Raw genomic sequence first — 16750 nt, 5'->3', positions numbered from 1 at the left:
ATCAACAAGCGTTTAACTCTGTGCCCTTAGAAGCCATCACAGCCATGCCTACTAATGGCATGGCTGTGATTGGCCAGTGCAGCATGTGACCCAGCCTCTATATAAGCTGGAGTCATATAGCGCTGCATGTCACTCTGCTGTTACTAGTGTAGGGAGAGGATGCTGCTGCTGTGAGGGAGAGAATAGGAAAGAAAATTTAATCAGAACTGCAATTGAACTCAGCGATCTACATAGATTTAATTGTGTGGGTGCAGTGCACAATCTTTTTACCCTGCCCTGAGCCCAGTGACAGAGAAAAAGAACTTTTATCCGTCTGTTAGTTAGGTGGGCGGTGGCGGGCATTTTATGCAAGTTCAGTGCACCAGCACTGCATATGTGCTTTTGTGACATTCAAATCCAAGCTTGAAATACTGCAATAATAATCTGGGTTTAAAAAAACACCTATTTTTGGCAATATCCTACATATGGTGCCTTTGCAGCATTAGTCAGTGTGCAATTTAAGCTAGAAATACAGCTATAATTTTCTGGGTTTTAAAAAAACACCCTTTTTGGGCAAAATACTCAATTTTACAGCCCTTGCTGCATCTGTACGTGTGAAATTCAAGTGTTATATACTGCTGCCATATTCTGTTAGTAAAAAAAAACACCCATTTTGGGCAAAATACTTAATATTGCAGCCATTGCTGCATCTGTGATTGTTAAAAACAAGCTTGAAATACTTCAATAATTTTCTGGCTTTTAAAAAACACCCATTTTTGGCAATAACCTCCATCTTGGGCCTCTGCCGCATTAATCAGTGTGCAATTTAAGCTAGAAATACAGTTTTATTTTCCTGGGTTTTAAAAAACACCCTTTTTGGGCAAAATACTCAATTTTACAGCCCTTGCTGCATCTGTACGTGTGAAATTCAAGCGTTATATGCTGCTGTCATATTCTGTTATTAAAAAAACACCCATTTTGGGCAAAATACTTAATTTGCGGCCTTGTCTGTGCAATGAGCCGGGGCGTGGTACGGTGGCCAACTATGCAGTGGGTCAGGATAGATGTATATAAGTCTATGGTTTGTTCGTGATGCCAATTGCAATGTGCGCAGGGTACTGTTGCAGGGCCCTTTAAGATGTAATAACTCACGTATCAGGTGAGGAATGCCAGAGGGGGGATAGTGTCTTTGTGTAATGTCAACGGTGTCTCCTACCTGGGTACGGCTGGACTCCTGGATCCTGGCTCACTTGCAATAAATTGAGTATTGCTAGTAGGAACTTTGGTAGTAAGGAATGAGATCCAGACTGGTGATATAATCCAACTTGTCTTTACTTAATGCATCATAAATCCATACGAGTTACAGCAATAGTCCTTTAGGTCCCAGCAGGTATTGGCAATGTATGGCAGGGATCAATATCTCTTCTGCTCCTATACTATGTGCCTGGAGAATCTGGCAGGTATCCATCTTCTGCTCTGTCTATCTTCTTCTTGGTGTGGGCCTGACTAGCTGAGGAGGAATTTGGCTTCTCCTGGACTCTGGATAAGTACTCACAGCTATGCTCACAGAAAATGCTTCTTCCTGGAAGCTGGAGGTGGCTGCTTGCTTGTCAACCAGCTGAGGCTGATGGCTCAGGCTGGGAATGTCCTCTGGTCTCAACCGAGACAAGGTCCTGGTTTGGGATCCCTATTTTCTGGGAGCTCCAACTAACACAGCCTTCCCCCAGCAGGGTTGGCTGGTACACTAACTGTAAATTCCTTTCCTCCCCATGAGGCAGGATGTGGGAACATTCCACACCTCCTCAAAGAGGGGGGAGCTAAACTGGAATGTACTACTCCAGTCTAGAAATGCTAAACTGTCTCTAAACACATTGCTGCCACCTGCTGGTGAACATGAAAATTACAGCAAATACATTTAACAAGGGTTTATAATGCACATTTGTGAGGATGTAATGTTAAATTACACAGGATGACAATGCAAACACACTTAACAGGTGGTAGCGGGGTAAAAGTGTTTCGTAACATAACTCTAGGGTGTTACATCTGCATCTGTCAGTGTGAAATTCAAGCGTTATATACTACTGTCATATTCTGCTATAAAAAAAACACCCTTTTTGGACAAAGTACCTAATATTGCAGCCTTTGCTGCATATGTTATTGTTAAAACAAGCTTTAAATACTTCAATAATTTTCTGGCTTTGAAAAAACACAAATTTTTTGGCAATAAACTCCATAAATTTTCTGGGTTTTAAAAACCACCCATTTTTTGCAATACCCTCCATCTGGGGCTTCTGCCGCATTAGGCTACTTTCACACTAGCGTTCGGGTGTCCGCTCGTGCGCACCGTTTGAAGGGGCTCACGAGCGGCCCCGAACGCATCCGTCTGGCCCCAATGCATTCTCAGTGGAGGCGGATCCACTGAGAATGCATCCGCCTGCCAGCGTTCAGCCTCCGCTCCGCTCAGTGAGCGGACACCTGAACGCTGCTTGCAGCGTTCGGGTGTCCGCCTGGCCGTGCGGAGGCGAGCGGATCCGTCCACACTTACAATGTAAGTCAATGGGGACGGATCCGCTTGAAGATGACACTATATGGCTCAATCTTCAAGCGGATCCGTTCCCCATTGACTTTCAATGTAAAGTCTGAACGGCAGGGCCGGTACAAGGCAGGGGCCGAAGGAGCGGGTGCCCTGGGCGCTACCATTTGCGGACAGGAGGGGGGCGCAGGTGAAGTGCCAGCCACGGCCCCCCCTACATCATGCTGTGCCCCCCCATGTGCCCCCCCAACTAAAATGACCCCCCCCCCCCAAGTGAGCAGCCGCCGCCGGGCACAGGGAGATGAGCGCTTCCATTGCGCTCATCTCCATTGTAAACTGTCTGTGCCAGCGGAGGTGCAGGGGAGGGAGAGGCGTGTCCCTTCCCTTTCCTCTGATAGGCTGCAGGCAGGCACCGAAGTGGAGGAGAGGCCCCGCCCCCTAATTACTCCTGTTTACCTTTCTAAAGCTAAAGGACCTTTGATGATGTCATCACAGGTCCTGTAAGGGAACTGCACAGTGTAAAGTGTAGTTCCCAGGTTAGAACAGTGCATCTGCCAGGACCTGTGATGACATCATCTTCAACATCACAGGTCCTGCAGAATCTAGCAAAGGAACTGCACCAAAAATGGTGTAGTTCCTAGGTTTCAAAGGTACATCTGCCAGGACCTGTGATGACATCATCACAGGTCCTTCAACCCCTAACAGCAAGTATTAAAAGTTCACAAGCAGCTCTGTATTGATCCATACAGACTGGAATGGAGAGGTAAGAGGAGGTCCTCCACTTTTCATCATTTACCCCCCCCCCCTCCATGCCCTGTTTTTACTCATTGCTCACTCATGTATACTACTTCAGACAGTTACCACTACCTCATGTACCTCACAGTGACTATAATGCATAACTGACCACATATTTCTATAAACACTGCATCTACAGTATTATACCTTCTATGTGTCACATCAATACACTGCTCTGTATATATATATATATATATATATATATGCACACACATACATGCACACACACTGCATATATTACACAGTATTATACATGCAATATGTACAGATATATAGTATATACCGCAGTGCACTGATATGTGAGGTATGAGGTATAATAGATGCTGTGTGTACAGATATCAGTACACTTCTGTATATACTATATATGTGAGGTACGAGGTATAATAGATGCAGTGTGTACAGATATATAGTATATACAGCAGTGTACTGATATGTGAGGTACGAGGTGTCAATACACTGCTGTATTTACTATATACCTGTACACACTGCATCTATTATACCTCGTACCTCACATATTACACTACTGTATATACTGTATACACTGCATATATTATACCCCGTACCTCACATATCAGTACACTGCTGTATATACTATATACCTGTACACACTGCATCTATTATACCCTGTACCTCACATATCAGAACACTAGGGAATATACTATATACCTGTACACACTGCATCTATTATACCGCGTACCTCACATAACTGTACACTTCTGTATATAATATACATCTGCATCTATTATACCTCTTTTGTGTGCCAGGGCTGTTTTGGGGGCTATAAAAGGCTATAAAAGGGGAATGGGGGCCCAATTTAGATTCCTGCTATGGGGCCCAGTGATTTTTATGTACGCCCCTGGCTGCAGGCACTAGGCCGGCAGCCTATCAGAGGCCGGCGCAATGACGTCATCGTGCCGCCTGAGCCTTACATTACAGCGTGGGACACAGGAAGAGGCTGCATCGCATCGCTGACACTTAGGTAAGTATAAGTGTTTTTTTTTTGTTTTTTTTTACAATAGTGTTACTGGCACATTGGGGGGGCTTATTACAAAACTGGCACATGATGATGGGGGGGACTTTATACTGGCACATGATGATGGGGGGGAACTTTATAGTGTCTGTGACTTTCAAAGTCCCACAGTCCTTTGTTCTATTGCTTTAAGTATATTCTTGTTTTGAAACAACATTGATTCTTTCTTAAAAACGGGGGGGGGGGGGGCGCAGTTTGCCATCTTCGCCCTGGGCACCAAATGGCCTTGTCCCAGCCCTGCTGAACGGATCCGCTCAGACAACTTTCAGACTTAGAAAATTTTCTAAGTTTTAATGCAGACGCATCCGTTCTGAACGGATGCGAACGTCTGCATTATCGGAGCGGATCCGTCTGATGAAACATCAGACGGATCCGCTCCGAACGCTAGTGTGAAAGTAGCCTTAGTCAGTGTGCAATTTAAGCTAGAAATACAGCTATAATTTTCTGAGTTTTAAAAAACACCCTTTTTGGGCAAAATACACAATTTTACAGCCCTAGCTGCATCTGTGCATGTGAAATTCAAGCGTTATATACTGATTTCATATTCTGTTATTCAAAAGACACCCATTTTGGGCAAAATACTTAATATTGCAGCCTTTGCTGCATCTGTGACTGTTAAAAAAAAGCTTTAAATACTTCAATAATTTTCTGGCTTTAAAAAAACACATTTTTTGGCAATAAACTCCATCTGGGGCCTCTGCCGCTTTACTCAGTGTGCAATTTAAGCTAAAAATACAGCTATAATTTTCAGAGTTTTAAAAAAGGCCCATTTAGTGCAAAATACTTAATATGCAGCCTTGTCTGCATCTGTCAGTGTGAGATACACGCTTTAGATACTGCTGTGCTATTCTGGTATTAAAAAAACACCCATTTTGGGCAAGATACTTAATTTGTGGCCTTGTCTGCATCTGTACGTGTGATATATAGAGATGTCCTGAACTATTCGCCGGCGAACAGTTCCTGGCGAACATCGCTTGTTCGCGTTCGCCGCGGCGGGCGAACATATGCGATGTTCGGTCTGCCCCCTATTTGTCATCATTGAGAAAACTTTGACCCTGTACCTCAAAGTCAGCAGACACATTCCAGCCAATCAGCAGCATACCCTCTCTCCCAGACCCTCCCACCTCCTATCAAAAAGCAAGGACAGCATCCATCTTAGATTCATTCTGAAGCTGCAGTGTAAGTGAGAGCAGGGAGAGTGCAGCTGCTGCAGGAAATCGTTAGCTAGGCCAGTGCTCTGTGTCCACTCCAGTCCTCAAAGACTCATCTGATCTGCTATAAGGACAGCGTCCTGACAGCACCCTAAAAAGCCCTTTTTAGGGCTAGTACATCAGTCTGCTTTTTTTTTCTCTCTGTAATATAATTGCAGTTGCCTGCCAGCGTGTGTCAGGCCCACAGAGTGTACTGTGCCAACTACTGCCAGTGTCCACCACTCATATCTAGTGTCACAGTAGCTTGCATTTAAGACAGTAAAACAATTTTGTCTCTGTAATATAATTGCAGTTGCCTGCCAGCGTGTGTCAGGCCCACAGCGTGTACTGTGCCCACTACTGCCAGTGCCCAGCACTCATATCTGGTGGCACAGTAGCTTGCATTTAAAACAGTAGAACAATTTTTTCTCTGTAATATAATTGCAGTTGTCTGCCAGCGTGTGTCAGGCCCACAGAGTGTACTGTGCCCACTGCCAGTGCCCACCACTTATATCTGGTGGCACAGTAGCTTGCATTTAAAACAGTAAAAAAAAAAATCTCTGTAATATAATTGCAGTTGCCTGCCAGCGTGTGTCAGGCTCACAGAGTGTACTGTGCCCACTACTGCCAGTGCCCACCACTCATATCTGGTGTCACAGTAGCTTGCATTTAAAACAGTAAAACAATTTTGTCTCTGTAATATAATTGCAGTTGCCTGCCAGCGTGTGTCAGGCCCACAGAGTTTACTGTGCCCACTGCCAGTGCCCACCACTCATATCGGGTGGCACAGTACCTTGCACGCATAGTACCACTAATCTAAAAAAAAATGACAGGCAGAGGCAGGCCACCCCGCAGGGGCTGTCGTGGTCGTGGTGCTGTCATTTCCTTTGGCCCTAGAATAATGCCCAGTGTTCAGAGGCCACGTACCCTGAACTCGAAGTTCTGAGGACATAGTTGACTGGCTAACACAGGACACCCAATCTTCTACAGCTTCCACTCTGAACCTTGACGCACCATCCTCCTCCAGCTCAGCTTCGGGCACCTCTCAAGTTACCACTCGCCCGCCTGCCGAGACCACCAACACTTGCACCTCAGCCGCTTCACTTGATCCGTCAGAGGAGTTATTTACACATCAGTTGGAAGAAATGAGTGATGCGCAACCATTATTGCCAGAGGATGTAGATAACAGGGATATATCTCAGTCAGGCAGCATTACACACATGGACGTACGGTGTGATGATGATGATGTTGTACCCGCTGCTGCTTCCTTTGCTGAGTTGTCAGATACAAGTGAAGCGGTTGATGATGACGATGTGTCCGTTGATGTCACGTGGGTGCCCGCTCAAAGAGAAGAAGAACAGGGGGAAAGTTCAGATGGGGAGACAGAGAGGAGGAGGAGACGAGTTGGAAGCAGGGGGAGGTCGTCGCAAGGAGCTAGTGGCACAGTCAGACAGCATGTATCGGCACCCGGGGTCAGCCAGACAGCACACCAATCAACGCATGCTGTTGCCACCACCAGAATGCCGTCATTGCAAAGCTCAGCAGTGTGGCATTTTTTGTGTGTGTCTGCCTCTGATAACAGCGATGCCATTTGCAACCTGTGCCAAAAGAAACTGAGTCGTGGGAAGTCCAACACCTACCTAGGTACAACTGCTTTGCGAAGGCACATGATCTCACATCACAAACGCCTATGGGATCAAAACATGATGACGAGTACAAGCAGCACACAAACTCAAAGCCGCCATCCTCCTCCTGGTCCAGCATCTTCAGCCACGTCAACCACTGCTGTCCTCCTTGCCCCCTCTCAACCACCCGCCACTCCACCTCTCGCCTTGAGCAGTTCCTGCTCATCTGCCCACAGTTAGGTGTTTGTCAAGGAAATGTTTGAGCGTAAGAAGCCAATGTCACAGAGTCACCCCCTTGCCCGGCGTCTGACAGCTGGCTTGTCAGAACTCTTAGCCTGCCAGCTTTTACCATACAAGCTGGTGGAGTCTGAGGCCTTCAAAAAATTTGTAGCTATTGGGACACCGCAGTGGAAGGTACCCGGCCGAATTTTTTTTTCACAAAAGGCAATCCCCAACCTTTACTCTATTGTGGAAAAGGAAGTCATGGCATGTCTGGCACACAGTGTTGGGGCAAGGGTCCATCTGACCACTGATACTTGGTCTGCAAAGCACGGTCAGGGCAGGTATATAACGTACACTGCGCATTGGGTAAACCTGCTGACGGCTGCCAAGCATGGAATGCGTGGCTCTGCAGAGGAGTTGGTGACACCGCCACGACTTTCAGGCAGGCCTGCTGCCACCTCCTCTACTCCTCCTACTCCATCCTCTTCGCTAACCTCCTCGGCTGAGTCCTCTTCTGCTGCTGCTTCTTGCTCCACATCAACTGCACACCACCAGCTCCCCAGGGGCTATTCCACATCCCGGATACAACAGTGTCACGCCGTCTTGGGGTTGACTTGCCTGAAAGCAGAGAGTCACACCGGACCAGCACTCCTGTCCGCCCTGAATGCACAGGTGGATCAGTGGCTGACTCCACACCAACTGGAGATCAGCAAAGTGGTGTGTGACAACGGAAGCAATTTGTTGGCGGCATTGAATTTGGGCAAGTTGACACATATGCCGTGCATGGCACATGTGTTGAATCTGATCGTACAACGCTTTGTGCATAAGTACCCAGGCTTACAGGACGTCCTCAAGCAGGCCAGCAAGGTGTGTGGCCATTTCAGGCGTTCCTACACGGCCATGGCGCACTTTTCAGATATTCAGCGGCGAAACAACATGCCAGTGAGTAGCTTAATTTGCGACAGCCCGACACATTGGAATTCAACACTCCTAATGTTCGACTGCCTGCTCCAACAAGAAAAAGCCATCAACGAGTATTTGTATGACCGGGGTGCTAGGACAGCCTCTGCAGAGCTGGGTATTTTTTTGCTATGTTACTGGACGCTCATGCGCAATGCCTGTAGGCTCATGCGTCCTTTTGAGGAGGTGACAAACCTAGTCAGTCGCACCGAAGGCACCATCAGCGACATCATTCCATTTGTTTTATTCCTGGAGCGTGCCCTGCGAAGAGTGCTGGATCAGGCCGTAGATGAGCGTGAAGAGAAAGAGGAAGAGTTGTGGTCACCATCACCACCAGAAACAGCCTTATCAGCATCGCTTGCTGGACCTGCGGCAACGCTGGAAGAGGAGTCTGAGGAAGAGGAGTCAGAGGAGGAATGTGGCTTTGAGGAGGAGGAAGACCAACCACAGCAGGCATCCCAGGGTGCTCGTTGTCACCTATCTGGTACCCGTGGTGTTGTACGTGGCTGGGGGGAAGAACAGACCTTCAGTGAGATCAGTGAGGACGAGGAACAGGACATGAGTAGCTCGGCATCCAACCTTGTACAAATGGAGTCTTTCATGCTGTCATGCCTGTTGAGGGACCCTCGTATAAAAAGGATGAAGGAGAACGACGTGTACTGGGTGTCCACGCTACTAGACCCCCGGTATAAGCAGAAAGTGGCTGAAATGTTACCGAATTACCGGAAGACGGAAAGGATGCAGTAGTTCCAAAACAAGTTAAAAAGTATGCTTTACACAGCGTATAAGGTGATGTCACAGCACAACGGGAATCTAACAGGGGAAGAGGTGAAAGTTATCCTCCTCCTACCACGACCACGCCGGCAAGGACAGGACGCTTTACAGACGTGTTGTTGATGGAGGACATGCAGAGCTTTTTAAGTCCTACGCATCGCCACAGACCCTCGGGGTTTACCCTCAGAGAACGACTCGACCGACAGGTAGCAGACTACCTCGCCTTAACTCCGGATATCGACACTCTGAGGAGCGATGAACCCCTTGACTACTGGGTGTGCAGGCTTGACCTGTGGCCTGAGCTATCCCAATTTGCGATAGACCTTCTGGCCTGTCCCTCTTCAAGTGTCCTGTCAGAAAGGACCTTCAGCGCAGCAGGAGGTATTGTCACTGAGAAGAGAAGTCGCCTAGGTCAAAAAAGTCTAGATTACCTCACCTTTATTAAGATGAATGAGGCATGGATCCCGAAGGGACTGACAGTGGGCGATACATTTGACTAAAAAAGGCCTGATGAGATGAGATGCCTTGGGCTAAAAATAATCCACACGCTGCTGTATTTAATCTCTGCATGCCGGATGACTTGCGTGACTTCTCCGCCACCAACTATGGTTCAAGCCGCAATGTTTTAGGGCACTTTCTGCCTGGAAAACATAAATTTTTCCGGCAGCTGCTACAGCAGCGGCTGCAAAAATAACAAATTTTTCAGGCATGTGTACATGCCTAATTTTTCTGGCCTCTGGTGCTGCACTGTGGCTGCAAAAAAAAAAAAAAGGCACATACATTTGTCAATTCCCCTTCGTGATCGTTAACTTGCGTATCACAATGAAGCGATCACCTCTATGAGTGTGTTGGCAATGGCAATGTTGGCACACCCCAGATGATAAGGTCGTTGCTTCATTGTGAACAGACCAAAAGCGATCGGCTGGATAATTTTGCATAGAAAAAACATGAATTTTCTTTGTGATCATCTAAGTTGATCATTAAAGCCTACTAGGCCAACAATGGGCCCACACTGCAGAATCATTGTTTTCTGGATCACTTAACTGTCACTGAACTACCTTAGCACAACCATAGGCTTTGAAAAACCGCCATCGCCTGCAATCTCACAAACGTGCGCACGAGCACAGTCATCACTACACCAAGATTGACGCATAGAGGAATAAAATTTATGTCATGAGTGTGTCAACTATTGACAACTCTTTGCGGTTGTCTAAAATCTATTCGATACACATCCCCTGATAGGGGGCGTAACAGGGATTAAACTGATAGGAATAGTACTACTTAACATACCACTCATATAGGGTAGCACAGTACATTGCACGGCACACGCGCAGTGCCCCAAATTGGAAGTCGGAGGACCAACCAAGCATCTTTTTCCATCTCCCAGTTCCTAAAATCTATTCCATACACCGGCCCCTGATAGGGGACGTAACAGGGATTAAACTGATAGGAATAGTACTACTTAACATACCACTCATATAGGGTAGCACAGTACATTGCACGGCACACACGCAGTGCCCCAAATTGGAAGTCGGAGGACCAACCAAGCATCTTTTTCCATCTCCCGGTTCCTAAAATCTATTCCATAGAGCGGCCCCTCATAGGGGACATAACAGGGATTAAGGCTGCGTTCACACGGGCGAGATTTCCACGCGGGTGCAATGCGGTAGGTGAACGCATTGCACCCGCACTGAATCTGGACCCGTTCATTTCAATGGGGCTGTTCAGATGAGCGATGATTTTCACGCATCACTTATGCGTTGCGTGAAAATCGCAGCATGCTCTATATTCTGCGTTTTTCACGCAACGCAGGCCCCATAGAAGTGAATGGGGTTGCGTGAAAATCGCATGCATCCGCAAGCAAGTGCGGATGCGGTGCGATTTTCACGCACGGTTGCTAGGTGACTGTCTATACACTGTATTATTTTCCCTTATAACATGGTTATAAGGGAAAATAATAGCATTCTGATTACAGAATGCATAGTAGGTGATCAGTTGAGGGTTAAAAAAAATAAAAAAAATTAACTCACCTTCTCCGTTTGTTCGCGTAAGTCCCGGTCTCTTCTTTACTTCTCAAAAGATGAACTATGGGCTAAAGGACCTTTGATGACGTAAGATCACATGCTCCAATCACATGGTCCATCACCGTGGTGATGGACCCTGTGATTGGAGCATGTGATCTGACGTCACCAAAGGTCCTTTAGCCCATAGTTCATCTTTTTAAAGAACTGAAGACCGGGAGAACTACGCGAACAAGAGGAGAAGGTGAGTTAATTTTTTTTATTTTTTAACCCTCAATTGATCACCTACTATGCATTCTGTAATCAGAATGCTATTATTTTCCCTTTATAACCATGTTATAAGGGAAAATAATAACATCTACACAACACCGAACCCAAACCTGAACTTCTGTGAAGAAGTTCGGGTCTGGGTACCACAGTCGGTTTTTTATCACGCGCGTGCAAAACACATTGCACACGCGCGATAAAAACTGAACATCGGAACGCAATCGCAGTCAAAACTGACTGCAATTGCATTCCTACTCGCGCGGGTTTGCCGCAACACACCGGGACGCATCCGGAACTAATCCGGACACGCTCGTGTGAACCCAGCCTAAACTGATAGGAATAGTACTACTTAACATACCACTCATATAGGGTAGCACAGTACATTGCACGGCGCACGCGCAGTGCCCCAAATTGAAAGTAAGAGGACCGACCAAGCATCTTTTTCCATCTCCCGGTTCCTAAAATCTATTCCATAGACCGGCCCGTGATAGGTGATGTAACAGGGATTAAAGTGATAGGAATAGTACTACTTAACATACCACTCAGATCGGGTATCACAGTACATTGCACGGCGCACGCGCAGTGCCCCAAATTGGAAGTAAGAGGACCGATTAAGCATCTTTTTCCATCTCCCGGTTCCTAAAATCTATTCCATACACCGGCCCCTGATAGGGGACAAAACAGAGATAAAACTGGTAAGAACAGATTTTTTTAATTAAAAAAAAAGAGGACAGCCTCTGCGGAGCTGGGTATTTTTGGGCCGCGTTACTGAACGCTCATGCACAATGGCTGTAGGCTCATGCGTCCTTTTGCGGAGGTGACAAACCTGGTCAGTCAAACCCAAGGCAACATCATCGACCTTATCCCATATGCGTTTTTTCTAGAGCGTGCCCTGCGAAGAGTGCTGGATCAGTCCGTAGATGAGCATGAAGAGGAAGAGTTGTGGTCACCATCACCACCAGAAGCAGCCTTGTCGTCGTCGATTGCTGGACCTTCGGCAACGCAGAGAGAGGAGTCTGAAGAAGAGGAGTCAGAGGAGGAAGGTGGCTTTGAGCAGGTGGAAGACCAACCACAGCAGGCGTCCCAGGGGGCTTGTTGTCACCTTTCGGGGACCCTTGGTGTTGTACGTGGCTGGGTGGAGGAAGAGACCTTCAATGACGTCAGTGAGGACAAGGAACGGGACATGACTAGCTTGGTATCCAACCTTGTGCAAATGGGGAGTTTGCGGTTGTGCAAATGGACTGTTTGCGGTGAGTTAAAAGGGGAGTTTGGTCTGTCATAGTTTGGTCTGTCACTGTGAAGCGGGCGTAACCCTTACACTACCTGATCGATACAACATCATACCTGATGTTTTAAAGCACGTTATTCCAAACAATTTAGGAATGTTAGGTGATTTATGCCCTTTATGGATTAAAACCTGACTCTGCGTCAACTACGTAATTTTCCATGGGAGTTTTGCCATGGATCCCGCTCTGGCATGCCACAGTTCAGGTGTTAGTCCCCTTGAAACAACTTTTCCATCACTATTGTGACCAGAAAGAGTTCCTGTGGGTTTTAAAATTTGCCTGCCTATTGAAGTCTATGGCGGTTCGCCCCCGGTTCGCCCGTTCGCGAACATTCGTGGAAATTCACGTTCGCCGTTCGCGAACGGAAAATTTTATGTTCACGACATCTCTAGTTATATACTGCTGTCATATTCTGGTATTAAAAAAACATTCAAATCTTAATTTTGCAGCCTTGTCTGCATCTGCATGTGTGAGATACACCCTTTAGATACTGGTCTTCTATTCTGCTATTAAAAAAACTGCCATTTAGGGCAAAAATCATAATTTTGCAGCCTTCGCTGTATCTGTCATTGTGAGATACACCCTTTACATACTGCTGTGCTATTTTGGTATTAAATAAACACCCATTTTGAGCAAAAATCTTAATTTTTGGTCTTGTCTGCATCTGTAAATATGAGATACACCCTTTAGATACTGTTGTTCTATTCTGCTATTAAAAAAACACCCATTTAGGGCAAAAAAAAATATGTTGCTGCATATGTCATTGTGAGATACACCTTTTAGATACTGTTGTTCTATTCTGCTATTAAAAAAACACCCATTTAGGGCAAAAAACTTAATTTGCGGCCTTGTCTGCATCTGTACGTGTGAGATACACGCTTTAGATACTGCTGTGCTATTCTGGTATTAAAAAAACACCCATTTTGGGCAAAATACTTAATTTGCGGCCTTGTCTGCATTTGTACGTGTGAGATACACCCTTTGCATACTGTTGTTCTTTCTGTGAAATTCAAGGGTTATATACTGCTGTCATATTCTGGTATAAAAAAAAACACACATTTAGGGCAAAAATCTTAATTTTGTAACCTTGTCTGCATCTGTACGTGTGAGATACACCCTTTACATACTGTTGTTCTTTTCTGCTTTTGAAAAAACATCTATTTATGGCAAAAAAAAATATTTTGCAGCCTTAGCTGCATCTGTCATTGTGAGATACACGCATTATATTCTGTTGTCATATTCTGTTAATAAAAAGTAGAAGCGCACGCTGGTAGACGCGCTGCTGGTGGCATTCCCACCTGACAGCGGGGGCACAGTGGAAGCACAAGGCGAGGGCAGAGGAGGAGGTCGCCAAAAAATAAAAATTAAAACCAAAAACCAGTGTTGGCTACCTTGTCCTGCTCCAACGCTGCTTCCACCTACACCGCTACGTCCACCGCCTCCTCAAACTCCTATTCCATATAAATCAATTTTTTTTTTTGTACGTATTTTATTTTATGTCATTTCACTAATGTCATTTCACTGTTACATTTTCAGGTGAAATTCACCAATTTTTGGGTGCGGTATACCACTGCTCTACCTAGTAGACAGGTAAAAAAAAAACACTAATTTGTCTGTTACATTTTCGGGTGAAATCCACCAATTTTTTGGTGTGATATACCCCTGCTCTACCTAGTAGACAGGTTAATAAATCTCACTCATTTTTCTGTTACATTCTTGTGTGACATTTTACAATTTTTGCCGCGAATAAACCTCTGCTCTGCATAGGTGACAGGGACTTAAATTTCTAAAATTCGTCTTTAATTGGCCCTTTTATTCGATCCTTCTGCTTTAATAACTTCTCCCACATTTCCGCTTCATCCCATTGCAGCCATTGACCTCCCTTGGATGAGGTCTGCCTTTCTCACGCCTACACAAACTGACTGATGGTTCTGCCCCCTGCAAGATTCTGGGTCTCCAAACTGGGCACATGGCCTGAGCTTGCCCTTTACCCCTTGGAGGTGCTGGCCTGCCCTGCAGCCAGTGTATTGTCTGAACGTGTGTTTAGCATGACTGGAGGGGGTTATCACAGGTTATATTTCCCAATGTTTTGGGGTGTACCCTAATTTAAAAAAATAAAAAAATAAATTTAAAACCAAAAAGCATTGCAGGCTACCTCCTCCTCCTCCACCGCCGATTCCACCTACACCGCCACATCCACCGCTTCCTTAACCTCCTACTCCATATGGACCTCGTCCTCCTAGATCAAGATTATTATTTTTTATTTTTACGTATTCTATGTTATTTAAAGTCATTTCCCTATCCACATTTGTTTGCAGAGCACTTGCCATGCTGTTAAGCACATTTTGATGCCATTTACAGCCCTCTAACCCTTTCCATGACATTTTTACAGCCATTTTAGTGCTCAAAAGATTGGGTCTCATTGACTTCAATGGGGTTCGGGTTCGGGTCAAGTTCAGGTCCCGAACTCAAACTTTTTTGTGAAGTTCGGCCGAACCCGTCGAACCTGAACATCCAGGTGACCGCTCAACTGTAATTATAAGTATATCACACCCATTAGTATATCACACCAGTCGATAGCACACCTATACCAGTTAGCTAGCGTTTTTAGAATATGGCGCCGGCAGACATCGCCATATGTTTGCATGTTCAGCGAATTGTGAACGTGCAAAGTTTGCTGCAAAACAACTACCGTGCAAACCGCAAGGCCATCTAGTGATAAACAGAGAGTAAGCATGAGCAGACTGAGCACACATGATATGAAGCCTGAGGGATATCACAGTTCTGTGAACTCTGTATTAGTTTTATAATTTTCCATTTGCATATTTTGTCACATTGGTCTTTGTTTTCTCACCAATTATTGATTTAATTATGACTTTGCAAAAAAAAATTAACTCTCACATCATGCCTTCATACACCACCTTCTCATCACGCTCCCTATCTGTTGGTGTCTCTCAAGGCTCTCTCCTGGGTACCCTAGATTTTTTTATTTATACATTTAGTTTGGGACAGCTCATAGTGTCTAATGGCTTGCAATACCACCTCTATGCTTATGACTAGGGTGGAGCAAATCAAAGTATCCTGTGGACTTCCATATGAATTTCAGGGAAAATTCGATTCCCTGCAAAGCCGAATTTTCTGGTGCTTTGTAGTAACTAATCAATTTTCCCTGAAATGGCATCATCAAAAAAAATAGAAACCTCGTCCATTTGAACGCATAAAGTCCACCAATGGCCATCTTGATTGAAGACCCAGAGCGAAATCTCAGACACGGTGATGTATGACGTCACCACGTTGGCCAGCGTGATGATGGCATCATGCACCGTGCAAGTTTCCATACAGAATCTTCAATCAAGCATGGTTGCAGTGGCCTCTTCACGCTCAAATGGATAAGGTGAGTTTATTTTTTTTAACTGATTAACCACTCAAATCCCTCATTTTTATTCTCAGCGATGAATGGTGATGGACGAACATCAGCCGGGACGGTTCGCGAACGCGGACAGTGACATACTAGAGGGGGATCAATGACAAAAATTCCACCAAAAAATATGTGTCTTAATCAGGGGACATTTGTATGCGTCTTAAAGGGAAATTCTCTGAAATGTGCCCTGTCGGAACCTAGAAAATTTATATTTTAGGCCACGGGAGTACAGGCCTTAAAAATTAGGCATTCACGTGACATAAAAGGAATTCTGATTATGTGGCTCAAGGTACATTATGCCATCAATGGATAAAAAATTTACTGTAGGCCACTGGACTACAGGCCCCAAACATTAGGCATTCACCGGACAGAAAAGATCAAGTGATTATGTGGCCAGAGGTATATTACACGGTCAATGGATACCTCAGACCAGTATAAATACAGGTCAAATACATATGTATAAAAGAACTAAATATTATCAAATTGGATTAAAAACATGGCTAACGAAATCCACCCTCTTGAAAAAAAAACTAATGATAATAGTTAAAATTCGATAACACGTGGTCGTCACTGATGTTGAATTCCTCCGAGGCCGCAACAATAATTAATTCACCGTACAGAAAAGAACAAGTAAGTATGTGGCTGGA

The 16750-nt window shown here is 45.3% G+C and overlaps 1 long non-coding RNA gene across 1 annotated transcript; it reads right to left on the bottom strand.

Moving 5' to 3' along the window:
• Positions 1 to 391: 391 nt before the first annotated feature.
• Positions 392 to 15861, bottom strand: LOC120993696. Its single transcript, XR_005777313.1, has 3 exons — positions 15740 to 15861; positions 3260 to 3262; positions 392 to 401 (listed from the first exon to the last, which is right to left on the bottom strand). It is a non-coding gene; the product is annotated as an uncharacterized LOC120993696 (long non-coding RNA).
• Between the last annotated feature and the right edge of the window lie 889 nt (positions 15862 to 16750).

The sequence above is a fragment of the Bufo bufo genome, chromosome 1 (genome assembly GCF_905171765.1).
Source record: "Bufo bufo chromosome 1, aBufBuf1.1, whole genome shotgun sequence".
In the NCBI taxonomy this organism is placed as follows: Eukaryota; Metazoa; Chordata; class Amphibia; order Anura; family Bufonidae; genus Bufo; species Bufo bufo.
Note: the sequence above shows the minus strand (reverse complement) of the source record. Positions and strands in the feature narration are given on the sequence as shown.